Genomic DNA, 14069 nt, shown 5'->3' with positions numbered 1-14069 from the left:
TAACTCGCTGCATCACAACATATCAGAGAAATTGGATGACATTATCATTTGCATTCCTCAGTGTCAATAAAAATGGAACAGAGTTGATCTGCTATGTCCCAGATGGACATAGTGGCCAAAGGAATAGGGTGCCATATAGTGATCTGGTCTAAGTACTGCATAAGGAATAGGGTGCCATATAGTGATCTGGTCTAAGTACTGCATAAGGAATAGGGTGCCATATAGTGATCTGGTCTAAGTACTGCATAAGGAATAGGGTGCCATATAGTGATCTGGTCTAAGTACTGCATAAGGAATAGGGTGCCATATAGTGATCTGGTCTAAGTACTGCATAAGGAATAGGGTGCCATATAGTGATCTGGTCAAAGTACTACATAAGGAATAGGGTGCCATATAGTGATCTGGTCAAAGTACTACATAAGGAATAGGGTGCCATATAGTGATCTAGTCTAAGTACTACATAAGGAATAGGGTCCCATATAGGACCCAGATATAACACTGACCTGCATGGGGCCGTAGACCTCGCTACGGTCGAACATGAGGAAGAAGTAGCCCAGGTTCCTGTCAGCTGTTTGCCAGGGCATGTACTCTCTCTCCCTCTGAAGGAACAGGGTGGTTCTCAGAGCCAGTGTAGTGCTGACTATCTTCGCCCTGACGTGGACCGAGGCAGAAAAACATCACAAACACCTTTATTCATCAACTACAATGATATCAACCAGGAATTACACCTGCTGAAATGGTACTGACAGCAACAGACAGCATATAGACAGAGGACAGGTAGTCTACATATAGACAGCATATAGACAGATGACTTTACAGATAGTCTACATATAGACAGAATATAGACAGAGGACTTTACAGGTAGTTTACATATAGACAGAGGACTTTACAGATAGTTTACATATAGACAGAATATAGACAGAGGACTTTACAGGTAGTTTACATATAGACAGAGGACTTTACAGGTAGTTTACATATAGACAGCATATAGACAGAGGACTTTACAGATAGTCTACATATAGACAGAATATAGACAGAGGACTTTACAGATAGTTTACATATAGACAGAGGACTTTACAGATAGTTTACATATAGACAGAATATAGACAGAGGACTTTACAGGTAGTTTACATATAGACAGAGGACTTTACAGATAGTTTACATATAGACAGAATATAGACAGAGGACTTTACAGATAGTTTACATATAGACAGAGGACTTTACAGATAGTTTACATATAGACAGAATATAGACAGTGGACTTTACAGGTAGTTTGCATATAGACAGAATATAGACAGAGGACTTTACAGGTAGTTTACATATAGACAGAGGACTTTACAGATAGTCTACATATAGACAGAATATAGACAGAGGACTTTACAGATAGTTTACATATAGACAGAATATAGACAGAGGACTTTACAGGTAGTTTACATATAGACAGGATATAGACAGAGGACTTTACAGATAGTTTACATATAGACAGAGGACTTTACAGGTAGTTTACATATAGACAGAGGACTTTACAGGTAGTTTACATATAGACAGAGGACTTTACAGGTAGTTTACATATAGACAGAATATAGACAGAGGACTTTACAGGTAGTTTACATATAGACAGAGGACTTTACAGATAGTCTACATATAGACAGAATATAGACAGAGGACTTTACAGGTAGTTTACATATAGACAGAGGACTTTACAGGTAGTTTACATATAGACAGAATATAGACAGAGGACTTTACAGATAGTTTACATATAGACAGAATATAGACAGAGGACTTTACAGGTAGTTTACATATAGACAGGATATAGACAGAGGACTTTACAGATAGTTTACATATAGACAGAGGACTTTAGAGGTAGTTTACATATAGACAGATGACTTTACAGGTAGTTTACATATAGACAGAGGACTTTAGAGGTAGTTTACATATAGACAGAGGACTTTACAGATAGTTTACATATAGACAGAGGACTTTAGAGGTAGTTTACATATAGACAGAGGACTTTACAGGTAGTTTACATATAGACAGCATATAGACAGAGGACTTTACAGATAGTTTACATATAGACAGAATATAGACAGAGGACTTTACAGATAGTTTACATATAGACAGAGGACTTTACAGGTAGTTTACATATAGACAGAGGACTTTACAGGTAGTTTACATATAGACAGAGGACTTTACAGGTAGTTTACATATAGACAGAGGACTTTACAGGTAGTTTACATATAGACAGGATATAGACAGAGGACTTTACAGGTAGTTTACATATAGACAGAATATAGACAGAGGACTTTACAGATAGTCTACATATAGACAGAATATAGACAGAGGACTTTACAGATAGTCTACATATAGACAGAATATAGACAGAGGACTTTACAGATAGTTTACATATAGACAGAATATAGACAGAGGACTTTACAGATAGTCTACATATAGACAGAATATAGACAGAGGACTTTACAGGTAGTTTACATATAGACAGAATATAGACAGAGGACTTTACAGGTAGTTTACATATAGACAGAGGACTTTACAGATAGTTTACATATAGACAGAGGACTTTACAGGTAGTTTACATATAGACAGAATATAGACAGAGGACTTTACAGGTAGTCTACATATAGACAGAGGACTTTACAGGTAGTCTACATATAGACAGAGGACTTCACAGGTAGTTTACATATAGACAGAATATAGACAGAGGACTTTACAGGTAGTTTACATATAGACAGAGGACTTCACAGGTAGTTTACATATAGACAGAGGACTTTACAGATAGTTTACATATAGACAGAATACAGACAGAGGACTTTACAGGTAGTTTACATATAGACAGGATATAGACAGAGGACTTTACAGGTAGTCTACATATAGACAGAATATAGACAGAGGACTTTACAGGTAGTCTACATATAGACAGAATATAGACAGAGGACTTTACAGGTAGTTTACATATAGACAGGATATAGACAGAGGACTTTACAGGTAGTTTACATATAGACAGAATACAGACAGAGGACTTTACAGGTAGTTTACATATAGACAGAATATAGACAGAGGACTTTACAGGTAGTTTACATATAGACAGATGACTTTACAGGTAGTTTACATATAGACAGAGGACTTTACAGATAGTTTACATATAGACAGATGACTTTACAGGTAGTTTACATATAGACAGCATATAGACAGAGGACTTTACAGGTAGTTTACATATAGACAGATGACTTTACAGGTAGTTTACATATAGACAGAGGACTTTACAGATAGTTTACATATAGACAGATGACTTTACAGGTAGTTTACATATAGACAGAATATAGACAGAGGACTTTACAGGTAGTTTACATATAGACAGCATATAGACAGAGGACTTTACAGGTAGTTTACATATAGACAGAGGACTTTACAGATAGTTTACATATAGACAGATGACTTTACAGGTAGTTTACATATAGACAGCATATAGACAGAGGACTTTACAGGTAGTTTACATATAGACAGCATATAGACAGAGGACTTTACAGGTAGTTTACATATAGACAGAATACAGACAGAGGACTTTACAGGTAGTTTACATATAGACAGAGGACTTTACAGGTAGTTTACATATAGACAGAATATAGACAGATGACTTTACAGGTAGTTTACATATAGACAGAGGACTTTACAGGTAGTTTACATATAGACAGAATATAGACAGAGGACTTTACAGGTAGTTTACATATAGACAGAGGACTTTACAGGTAGTTTACATATAGACAGAGGACTTTACAGGTAGTTTACATATAGACAGAGGACTTTACAGGTAGTTTACATATAGACAGAATATAGACAGAGGACTTTACAGGTAGTTTACATATAGACAGAATATAGACAGAGGACTTTACAGGTAGTTTACATATAGACAGAATATAGACAGAGGACTTTACAGGTAGTTTACATATAGACAGAGGACTTTACAGGTAGTCTACATATAGACAGAATATAGACAGAGGACTTTACAGGTAGTTTACATATAGACAGAATATAGACAGAGGACTTTACAGGTAGTTTACATATAGACAGGATATAGACAGAGGACTTTACAGGTAGTTTACATATAGACAGAATATAGACAGAGGACTTTACAGATAGTTTACATATAGACAGAATATAGACAGAGGACTTTACAGGTAGTTTACATATAGACAGAATATAGACAGAGGACTTTACAGGTAGTTTACATATAGACAGAAGACTTTACAGGTAGTTTACATATAGACAGAAGACTTTACAGATAGTTTACATATAGACAGCATATAGACAGAGGACTTTACAGGTAGTTTACATATAGACAGAATATAGACAGAGGACTTTACAGGTAGTTTACATATAGACAGAGGACTTTACAGGTAGTCTACATATAGACAGGATATAGACAGAGGACTTTACAGGTAGTCTACATATAGACAGAGGACTTTACAGATAGTCTACATATAGACAGAATATAGACAGAGGACTTTACATATAGTCTACATATAGACAGAGGACTTTACAGATAGTTTACATATAGACAGCATATAGACAGAGGACTTTACAGATAGTTTACATATAGACAGAATATAGACAGAGGACTTTACAGATAGTTTACATATAGACAGAATATAGACAGAGGACTTTACAGGTAGTTTACATATAGACAGAATATAGACAGAGGACTTTACAGGTAGTTTACATATAGACAGAATATAGACAGAGGACTTTACAGGTAGTTTACATATAGACAGAATATAGACAGAGGACTTTACAGGTAGTTTACATATAGACAGGATATAGACAGAGGACTTTACAGGTAGTCTACATATAGACAGAATATAGACAGAGGACTTTACAGGTAGTTTACATATAGACAGAATATAGACAGAGGACTTTACAGGTAGTTTACATATAGACAGAATATAGACAGAGGACTTTACAGATAGTTTACATATAGACAGAGGACTTTACAGATAGTCTACATATAGACAGAATATAGACAGAGGACTTTACAGGTAGTTTACATATAGACAGAATATAGACAGAGGACTTTACAGGTAGTTTACATATAGACAGAATATAGACAGAGGACTTTACAGGTAGTTTACATATAGACAGAATATAGACAGAGGACTTTACAGGTAGTTTACATATAGACAGAGGACTTTACAGGTAGTCTACATATAGACAGAATATAGACAGAGGACTTTACAGGTAGTTTACATATAGACAGAGGACTTTACAGGTAGTCTACATATAGACAGAATATAGACAGAGGACTTTACAGGTAGTTTACATATAGACAGAGGACTTTACAGGTAGTTTACATATAGACAGAATATAGACAGAGGACTTTACAGGTAGTTTACATATAGACAGAGGACTTTACAGATAGTCTACATATAGACAGAATATAGACAGAGGACTTTACAGGTAGTTTACATATAGACAGAATATAGACAGAGGACTTTACAGGTAGTTTACATATAGACAGAATATAGACAGAGGACTTTACAGATAGTCTACATATAGACAGAATATAGACAGAGGACTTTACAGGTAGTTTACATATAGACAGAATATAGACAGAGGACTTTACAGATAGTTTACATATAGACAGCATATAGACAGAGGACTTTACAGATAGTTTACATATAGACAGAATATAGACAGAGGACTTTACAGGTAGTTTACATATAGACAGAATATAGACAGAGGACTTTACAGGTAGTTTACATATAGACAGAATATAGACAGAGGACTTTACAGGTAGTTTACATATAGACAGAGGACTTTACAGGTAGTTTACATATAGACAGAGGACTTTACAGGTAGTTTACATATAGACAGGATATAGACAGAGGACTTTACAGGTAGTCTACATATAGACAGAGGACTTTACAGATAGTTTACATATAGACAGGATATAGACAGAGGACTTTACAGGTAGTTTACATATAGACAGAATATAGACAGAGGACTTTACAGGTAGTTTACATATAGACAGAATATAGACAGAGGACTTTACAGGTAGTTTACATATAGACAGAATATAGACAGAGGACTTTACAGATAGTCTACATATAGACAGAGGACTTTACAGGTAGTTTACATATAGACAGCATATAGACAGAGGACTTTACAGGTAGTTTACATATAGACAGAATATAGACAGAGGACTTTACAGGTAGTTTACATATAGACAGAGGACTTTACAGATAGTTTACATATAGACAGGATATAGACAGAGGACTTTACAGGTAGTTTACATATAGACAGAATATAGACAGAGGACTTTACAGGTAGTTTACATATAGACAGAATATAGACAGAGGACTTTACAGGTAGTTTACATATAGACAGAGGACTTTACAGGTAGTTTACATATAGACAGAATATAGACAGAGGACTTTACAGGTAGTTTACATATAGACAGAGGACTTTACAGGTAGTTTACATATAGACAGAGGACTTTACAGATAGTTTACATATAGACAGAATATAGACAGAGGACTTTACAGGTAGTTTACATATAGACAGAATATAGACAGAGGACTTTACAGGTAGTTTACATATAGACAGAATATAGACAGAGGACTTTACAGGTAGTTTACATATAGACAGAGGACTTTACAGGTAGTTTACATATAGACAGAGGACTTTACAGGTAGTTTACATATAGACAGAATATAGACAGAGGACTTTACAGGTAGTTTACATATAGACAGAATATAGACAGAGGACTTTACAGGTAGTTTACATATAGACAGAATATAGACAGAGGACTTTACAGATAGTTTACATATAGACAGAGGACTTTACAGGTAGTTTACATATAGACAGAGGACTTTACAGGTAGTTTACATATAGACAGGATATAGACAGAGGACTTTACAGGTAGTTTACATATAGACAGAGGACTTTACAGGTAGTTTACATATAGACAGAGGACTTTACAGGTAGTTTACATATAGACAGAGGACTTTACAGGTAGTCTACATATAGACAGAATATAGACAGAGGACTTTACAGGTAGTTTACATATAGACAGAATATAGACAGAGGACTTTACAGGTAGTTTACATATAGACAGAGGACTTTACAGGTAGTTTACATATAGACAGGATATAGACAGAGGACTTTACAGGTAGTTTACATATAGACAGAATATAGACAGAGGACTTTACAGGTAGTTTACATATAGACAGAGGACTTTACAGGTAGTCTACATATAGACAGAGGACTTTACAGGTAGTCTACATATAGACAGAATATAGACAGAGGACTTTACAGGTAGTTTACATATAGACAGAGGACTTTACAGGTAGTCTACATATAGACAGGATATAGACAGAGGACTTTACAGGTAGTTTACATATAGACAGAATATAGACAGAGGACTTTACAGGTAGTTTACATATAGACAGAGGACTTTACAGGTAGTTTACATATAGACAGCATATAGACAGAGGACTTTACAGATAGTTTACATATAGACAGAGGACTTTACAGGTAGTTTACATATAGACAGAATATAGACAGAGGACTTTACAGGTAGTCTACATATAGACAGAGGACTTTACAGGTAGTCTACATATAGACAGAATATAGACAGAGGACTTTACAGGTAGTCTACATATAGACAGAGGACTTTACAGGTAGTTTACATATAGACAGAATATAGACAGAGGACTTTACAGATAGTCTACATATAGACAGAGGACTTTACAGGTAGTTTACATATATACAGAATATAGACAGAGGACTTTACAGGTAGTTTACATATAGACAGAATATAGACAGAGGACTTTACAGGTAGTTTACATATAGACAGAGGACTTTACAGATAGTTTACATATAGACAGAATATAGACAGAGGACTTTACAGGTAGTTTACATATAGACAGATATAGACAGAGGACTTTACAGGTAGTTTACATATAGACAGAATATAGACAGAGGACTTTACAGGTAGTTTACATATAGACAGAATATAGACAGAGGACTTTACAGGTAGTTTACATATAGACAGGATATAGACAGAGGACTTTACAGGTAGTTTACATATAGACAGAGGACTTTACAGGTAGTTTACATATAGACAGAATATAGACAGAGGACTTTACAGGTAGTTTACATATAGACAGAATATAGACAGAGGACTTTACAGGTAGTTTACATATAGACAGAATATAGACAGAGGACTTTACAGGTAGTCTACATATAGACAGAATATAGACAGACTTTACAGGTAGTTTACATATAGACAGAGACTTTATAGTCTACATATAGACAGAGGACTTTACAGGTAGTTTACATATAGACAGAATATAGACAGAGGACTTTACAGGTAGTCTACATATAGACAGAGGACTTTACAGGTAGTTTACATATAGACAGAATATAGACAGAGGACTTTACAGGTAGTTTACATATAGACAGAGGACTTTACAGATAGTTTACATATAGACAGAATATAGACAGAGGACTTTACAGGTAGTTTACATATAGACAGAGGACTTTACAGATAGTCCGCATATAGACAGAGGACTTTACAGATAGTCTACATATAGACAGAGGACTTTACAGGTAGTCTACATATAGACAGAGGACTTTACAGGTAGTTTACATACAGACAGCATATAGACAGAGGACTTTACAGGTAGTTTACATATAGACAGAATATAGACAGAGGACTTTACAGGTAGTTTACATATAGACAGAGGACTTTACAGGTAGTCTACATATAGACAGAGGACTTTACAGGTAGTTTACATATAGACAGGATATAGACAGAGGACTTTACAGGTAGTTTACATATAGACAGAATATAGACAGAGGACTTTACAGGTAGTTTACATATAGACAGAATATAGACAGAGGACTTTACAGGTAGTTTACATATAGACAGAATATAGACAGAGGACTTTACAGATAGTCTACATATAGACAGAGGACTTTACAGGTAGTTTACATATAGACAGAATATAGACAGAGGACTTTACAGATAGTCTACATATAGACAGAGGACTTTACAGGTAGTTTACATATAGACAGAATATAGACAGAGGACTTTACAGGTAGTTTACATATAGACAGAATATAGACAGAGGACTTTACAGGTAGTTTACATATAGACAGAGGACTTTACAGGTAGTTTACATATAGACAGAATATAGACAGAGGACTTTACAGGTAGTCTACATATAGACAGAATATAGACAGAGGACTTTACAGGTAGTTTACATATAGACAGGATATAGACAGAGGACTTTACAGATAGTTTACATATAGACAGGATATAGACAGAGGACTTTACAGGTAGTCTACATATAGACAGAATATAGACAGAGGACTTTACAGGTAGTTTACATATAGACAGAGGACTTTACAGGTAGTTTACATATAGACAGAATATAGACAGAGGACTTTACAGGTAGTTTACATATAGACAGAGGACTTTACAGGTAGTTTACATATAGACAGAGGACTTTACAGGTAGTTTACATATAGACAGAGGACTTTACAGATAGTTTACATATAGACAGAATATAGACAGAGGACTTTACAGGTAGTTTACATATAGACAGAATATAGACAGAGGACTTTACAGGTAGTTTACATATAGACAGAATATAGACAGAGGACTTTACAGGTAGTTTACATATAGACAGAATATAGACAGAGGACTTTACAGATAGTTTACATATAGACAGAATATAGACAGAGGACTTTACAGGTAGTTTACATATAGACAGAATATAGACAGAGGACTTTACAGATAGTTTACATATAGACAGAATATAGACAGAGGACTTTACAGGTAGTTTACATATAGACAGAATATAGACAGAGGACTTTACAGATAGTTTACATATAGACAGAGGACTTTACAGGTAGTTTACATATAGACAGAATATAGACAGAGGACTTTACAGATAGTCTACATATAGACAGCATATAGACAGAAGACTATGTTGTGTGGAAGAGGACTCACCTAGCCAGGTTAAAAGCATCATCCACAACCTGGGCTCTGTTGATCACTGGAATAGCCTGAATATAAACACAGGGACATTGAAATATGTCTGGGTCCCATATTGGGACAGTCAGCAGGCTTTGTGCTGGTCTTCCTGGGACATAATTTAGCAGGTTAGAAAGCATCATTATCATATGGACTGTTACCTCATGGTCTGTGCTGAGCTGGGTGAGGAGGTCATTATCATATGGACTGTTACCTCATGGTCTGTGCTGAGCTGGGTGAAGAGGTCATTATCATATGGACTGTTACCTCATGGTCTGTGCTGAGCTGGGTGAGGAGGTCATTATCATATGGACTGATACCTCATGGTCTGTGCTGAGCTGGGTGAAGAGGTCATTATCATATGGAATGATACCTCATGGTCTATGCTGAGCTGGGTGAGGAGGTCATTATCATATGGACTGTTACCTCATGGTCTGTGCTGAGCTGGGTGAAGAGGTCATTATCATATGGACTGTTACCTCATGGTCTGTGCTGAGCTGGGTGAGGAGGTCATTATCATATGGACTGATACCTCATGGTCTGTGCTGAGCTGGGTGAAGAGGTCATTATCATATGGACTGTTACCTCATGGTCTGTGCTGAGCTGGGTGAGGAGGTCATTATCATATGGACTGATACCTCATGGTCTGTGCTGAGCTGGGTGAGGAGGTCATTATCATATGGACTGATACCTCATGGTCTGTGCTGAGCTGGGTGAGGAGGTCATTATCATATGGACTGATACCTCATGGTCTGTGCTGAGCTGGGTGAGGAGGTCATTATCATATGGACTGTTACCTCATGGTCTGTGCTGAGCTGGGTGAAGAGGTCATTATCATATGGACTGATACCTCATGGTCTGTGCTGAGCTGGGTGAGGAGGTCATTATCATATGGACTGTTACCTCATGGTCTGTGCTGAGCTGGGTGAGGAGGTCATTATCATATGGACTGATACCTCATGGTCTGTGCTGAGCTGGGTGAAGAGGTCATTATCATATGGACTGTTACCTCATGGTCTGTGCTGAGCTGGGTGAAGAGGTCATTATCATATGGACTGTTACCTCATGGTCTGTGCTGAGCTGGGTGAGGAGGTCATTATCATATGGACTGATACCTCATGGTCTGTGCTGAGCTGGGTGAGGAGGTCATTATCATATGGACTGTTACCTCATGGTCTGTGCTGAGCTGGGTGAGGAGGTCATTATCATATGGACTGTTACCTCATGGTCTGTGCTGAGCTGGGTGAAGAGGTCATTATCATATGGACTGATACCTCATGGTCTGTGCTGAGCTGGGTGAGGAGGTCATTATCATATGGACTGATACCTCATGGTCTGTGCTGAGCTGGGTGAGGAGGTCATTATCATATGGACTGATACCTCATGGTCTGTGCTGAGCTGGGTGAAGAGGTCATTATCATATGGACTGTTACCTCATGGTCTGTGCTGAGCTGGGTGAAGAGGTCATTATCATATGGACTGATACCTCATGGTCTGTGCTGAGCTGGGTGAGGAGGTCATTATCATATGGACTGTTACCTCTTGGTCTGTGCTGAGCTGGGTGAGGAGGTCATTATCATATGGACTGTTACCTCATGGTCTGTGCTGAGCTGGGTGAGGAGGTCATTATCATATGGACTGATACCTCATGGTCTGTGCTGAGCTGGGTGAGGAGGTCATTATCATATGGACTGTTACCTCATGGTCTGTGCTGAGCTGGGTGAGGAGGTCATTATCATATGGACTGATACCTCATGGTCTGTGCTGAGCTGGGTGAAGAGGTCATTATCATATGGACTGATACCTCATGGTCTGTGCTGAGCTGGGTGAGGAGGTCATTATCATATGGACTGATACCTCATGGTCTGTGCTGAGCTGGGTGAAGAGGTCATTATCATATGGACTGTTACCTCATGGTCTGTGCTGAGCTGGGTGAGGAGTCGATCCCAGTTACTACTGTCATAGTTGACCCTGAAGAATCCAGAAACCTTGGTATTGGCCAACATCCAATCAGATCCCAAAGTTTTCATTGGTAGATGGGTGGCTGTATTTGAAGGAATCAGGAAATAAATGATTACTGTAACCAGTATGGAGTCTGATCTGATGTAATGTTTAAACCTGTTTTAGTCTGTAACCAGTATGGAGTCTGATCTGATGTAATGTTTAAACCTGTTTTAGTCTGTAACCAGTATGGAGTCTGATCTGATGTAATGTTTAAACCTGTTTTAGTCTGTAACCAGTATGGAGTCTGATCTGATGTAATGTTTAAACCTGTTTTAGTCTGTAACCAGTATGGAGTCTGATCTGATGTAATGTTTAAACCTGTTTTAGTCTGTAACCAGTATGGAGTCTGATTCTGATGTAATGTTTAAACCTGTTTTAGTCTGTAACCAGTATGGAGTCTGATCTGATGTAATGTTTAAACCTGTTTTAGTCTGTAACCAGTATGGAGTCTGATCTGATGTAATGTTTAAACCTGTTTTAGTCTGTAACCAGTCTGGAGTCTGATCTGATGTAATGTTTAAACCTGTTTTAGTCTGTAACCAGTATGGAGTCTGATCTGATGTAATGTTTAAACCTGTTTTAGTCTGTAACCAGTATGGAGTCTGATCTGATGTAATGTTTAAACCTGTTTTAGTCTGTAACCAGTATGGGGTCTGATCTGATGTAATGTTTAAACCTGTTTTAGTCTGTAACCAGTATGGGGTCTGATCTGATGTCTGATGTTTAAACCTGTTTTAGTCTGTAACCAGTATGGAGTCTGATCTGATGTAATGTTTAAACCTGTTTTAGTCTGTAACCAGTATGGAGTCTGATCTGATGTAATGTTTAAACCTGTTTTAGTCTGTAACCAGTATGGAGTCTGATCTGATGTAATGTTTAAACCTGTTTTAGTCTGTAACCAGTATGGAGTCTGATCTGATGTAATGTTTAAACCTGTTTTAGTCTGTAACCAGTATGGAGTCTGATCTGATGTAATGTTTAAACCTGTTTTAGTCTGTAACCAGTATGGAGTCTGATCTGATGTAATGTTTAAACCTGTTTTAGTCTGTAACCAGTATGGAGTCTGATCTGATGTAATGTTTAAACCTGTTTTAGTCTGTAACCAGTATGGAGTCTGATCTGATGTAATGTTTAAACCTGTTTTAGTCTGTAACCAGTATGGAGTCTGATCTGATGTAATGTTTAAACCTGTTTTAGTCTGTAACCAGTATGGAGTCTGATCTGATGTAATGTTTAAACCTGTTTTAGTCTGTAACCAGTATGGAGTCTGATCTGATGTAATGTTTAAACCTGTTTTAGTCTGTAACCAGTATGGAGTCTGATCTGATGTAATGTTTAAACCTGTTTTAGTCTGTAACCAGTATGGAGTCTGATCTGATGTAATGTTTAAACCTGTTTTAGTCTGTAACCAGTATGGAGTCTGATCTGATGTAATGTTTAAACCTGTTTTAGTCTGTAACCAGTATGGAGTCTGATCTGATGTAATGTTTAAACCTGTTTTAGTCTGTAACCAGTATGGAGTCTGATCTGATGTAATGTTTAAACCTGTTTTAGTCTGTAACCAGTATGGAGTCTGATCTGATGTAATGTTTAAACCTGTTTTAGTCTGTAACCAGTATGGAGTCTGATCTGATGTAATGTTTAAACCTGTTTTAGTCTGTAACCAGTATGGAGTCTGATCTGATGTAATGTTTAAACCTGTTTTAGTCTGTAACCAGTATGGAGTCTGATCTGATGTAATGTTTAAACCTGTTTTAGTCTGTAACCAGTATGGAGTCTGATCTGATGTAATGTTTAAACCTGTTTTAGTCTGTAACCAGTATGGAGTCTGATCTGATGTAATGTTTAAACCTGTTTTAGTCTGTAACCAGTATGGAGTCTGATCTGATGTAATGTTTAAACCTGTTTTAGTCTGTAACCAGTATGGAGTCTGATCTGATGTAATGTTTAAACCTGTTTTAGTCTGTAACCAGTATGGAGTCTGATCTGATGTAATGTTTAAACCTGTTTT

At 36.9% G+C, this 14069-nt stretch overlaps 2 long non-coding RNA genes and 1 pseudogene across 51 annotated transcripts; 1 reads left to right on the top strand and 2 right to left on the bottom strand.

The window, feature by feature from the left end:
* Positions 1 to 503: 503 nt before the first annotated feature.
* LOC127923638 (aminopeptidase Ey-like) overlaps positions 504 to 14069 on the bottom strand; it is a 32157-nt pseudogene continuing 18591 nt past the window's right edge.
* Positions 658 to 9884, top strand: LOC127923636 (uncharacterized). Of its 50 annotated transcripts, none has more exons than XR_008114931.1 (11): positions 658 to 861; positions 2479 to 2520; positions 3689 to 4022; positions 5007 to 5132; positions 5206 to 5320; positions 5551 to 5833; positions 5938 to 6784; positions 6931 to 7441; positions 8005 to 8245; positions 8800 to 9270; positions 9397 to 9884. It is a non-coding gene; the product is annotated as an uncharacterized LOC127923636 (long non-coding RNA). The 50 variants fall into 50 exon arrangements; XR_008114928.1 differs by having other exon boundaries at positions 5007 to 5174; XR_008114917.1 differs by having other exon boundaries at positions 5007 to 5278; positions 5551 to 5592; positions 5719 to 5833.
* LOC127923637 (uncharacterized) lies at positions 10235 to 11371 on the bottom strand. The gene is made up of 5 exons (XR_008114933.1): positions 11276 to 11371; positions 11117 to 11169; positions 10852 to 11010; positions 10640 to 10692; positions 10235 to 10268 (listed from the first exon to the last, which is right to left on the bottom strand). It is a non-coding gene; the product is annotated as an uncharacterized LOC127923637 (long non-coding RNA).

This window comes from Oncorhynchus keta, unplaced genomic scaffold, assembly GCF_023373465.1.
Source record: "Oncorhynchus keta strain PuntledgeMale-10-30-2019 unplaced genomic scaffold, Oket_V2 Un_contig_30276_pilon_pilon, whole genome shotgun sequence".
Classification (NCBI taxonomy): Eukaryota; Metazoa; Chordata; class Actinopteri; order Salmoniformes; family Salmonidae; genus Oncorhynchus; species Oncorhynchus keta.
This window is presented reverse-complemented; position numbering and strand designations above follow the sequence as displayed.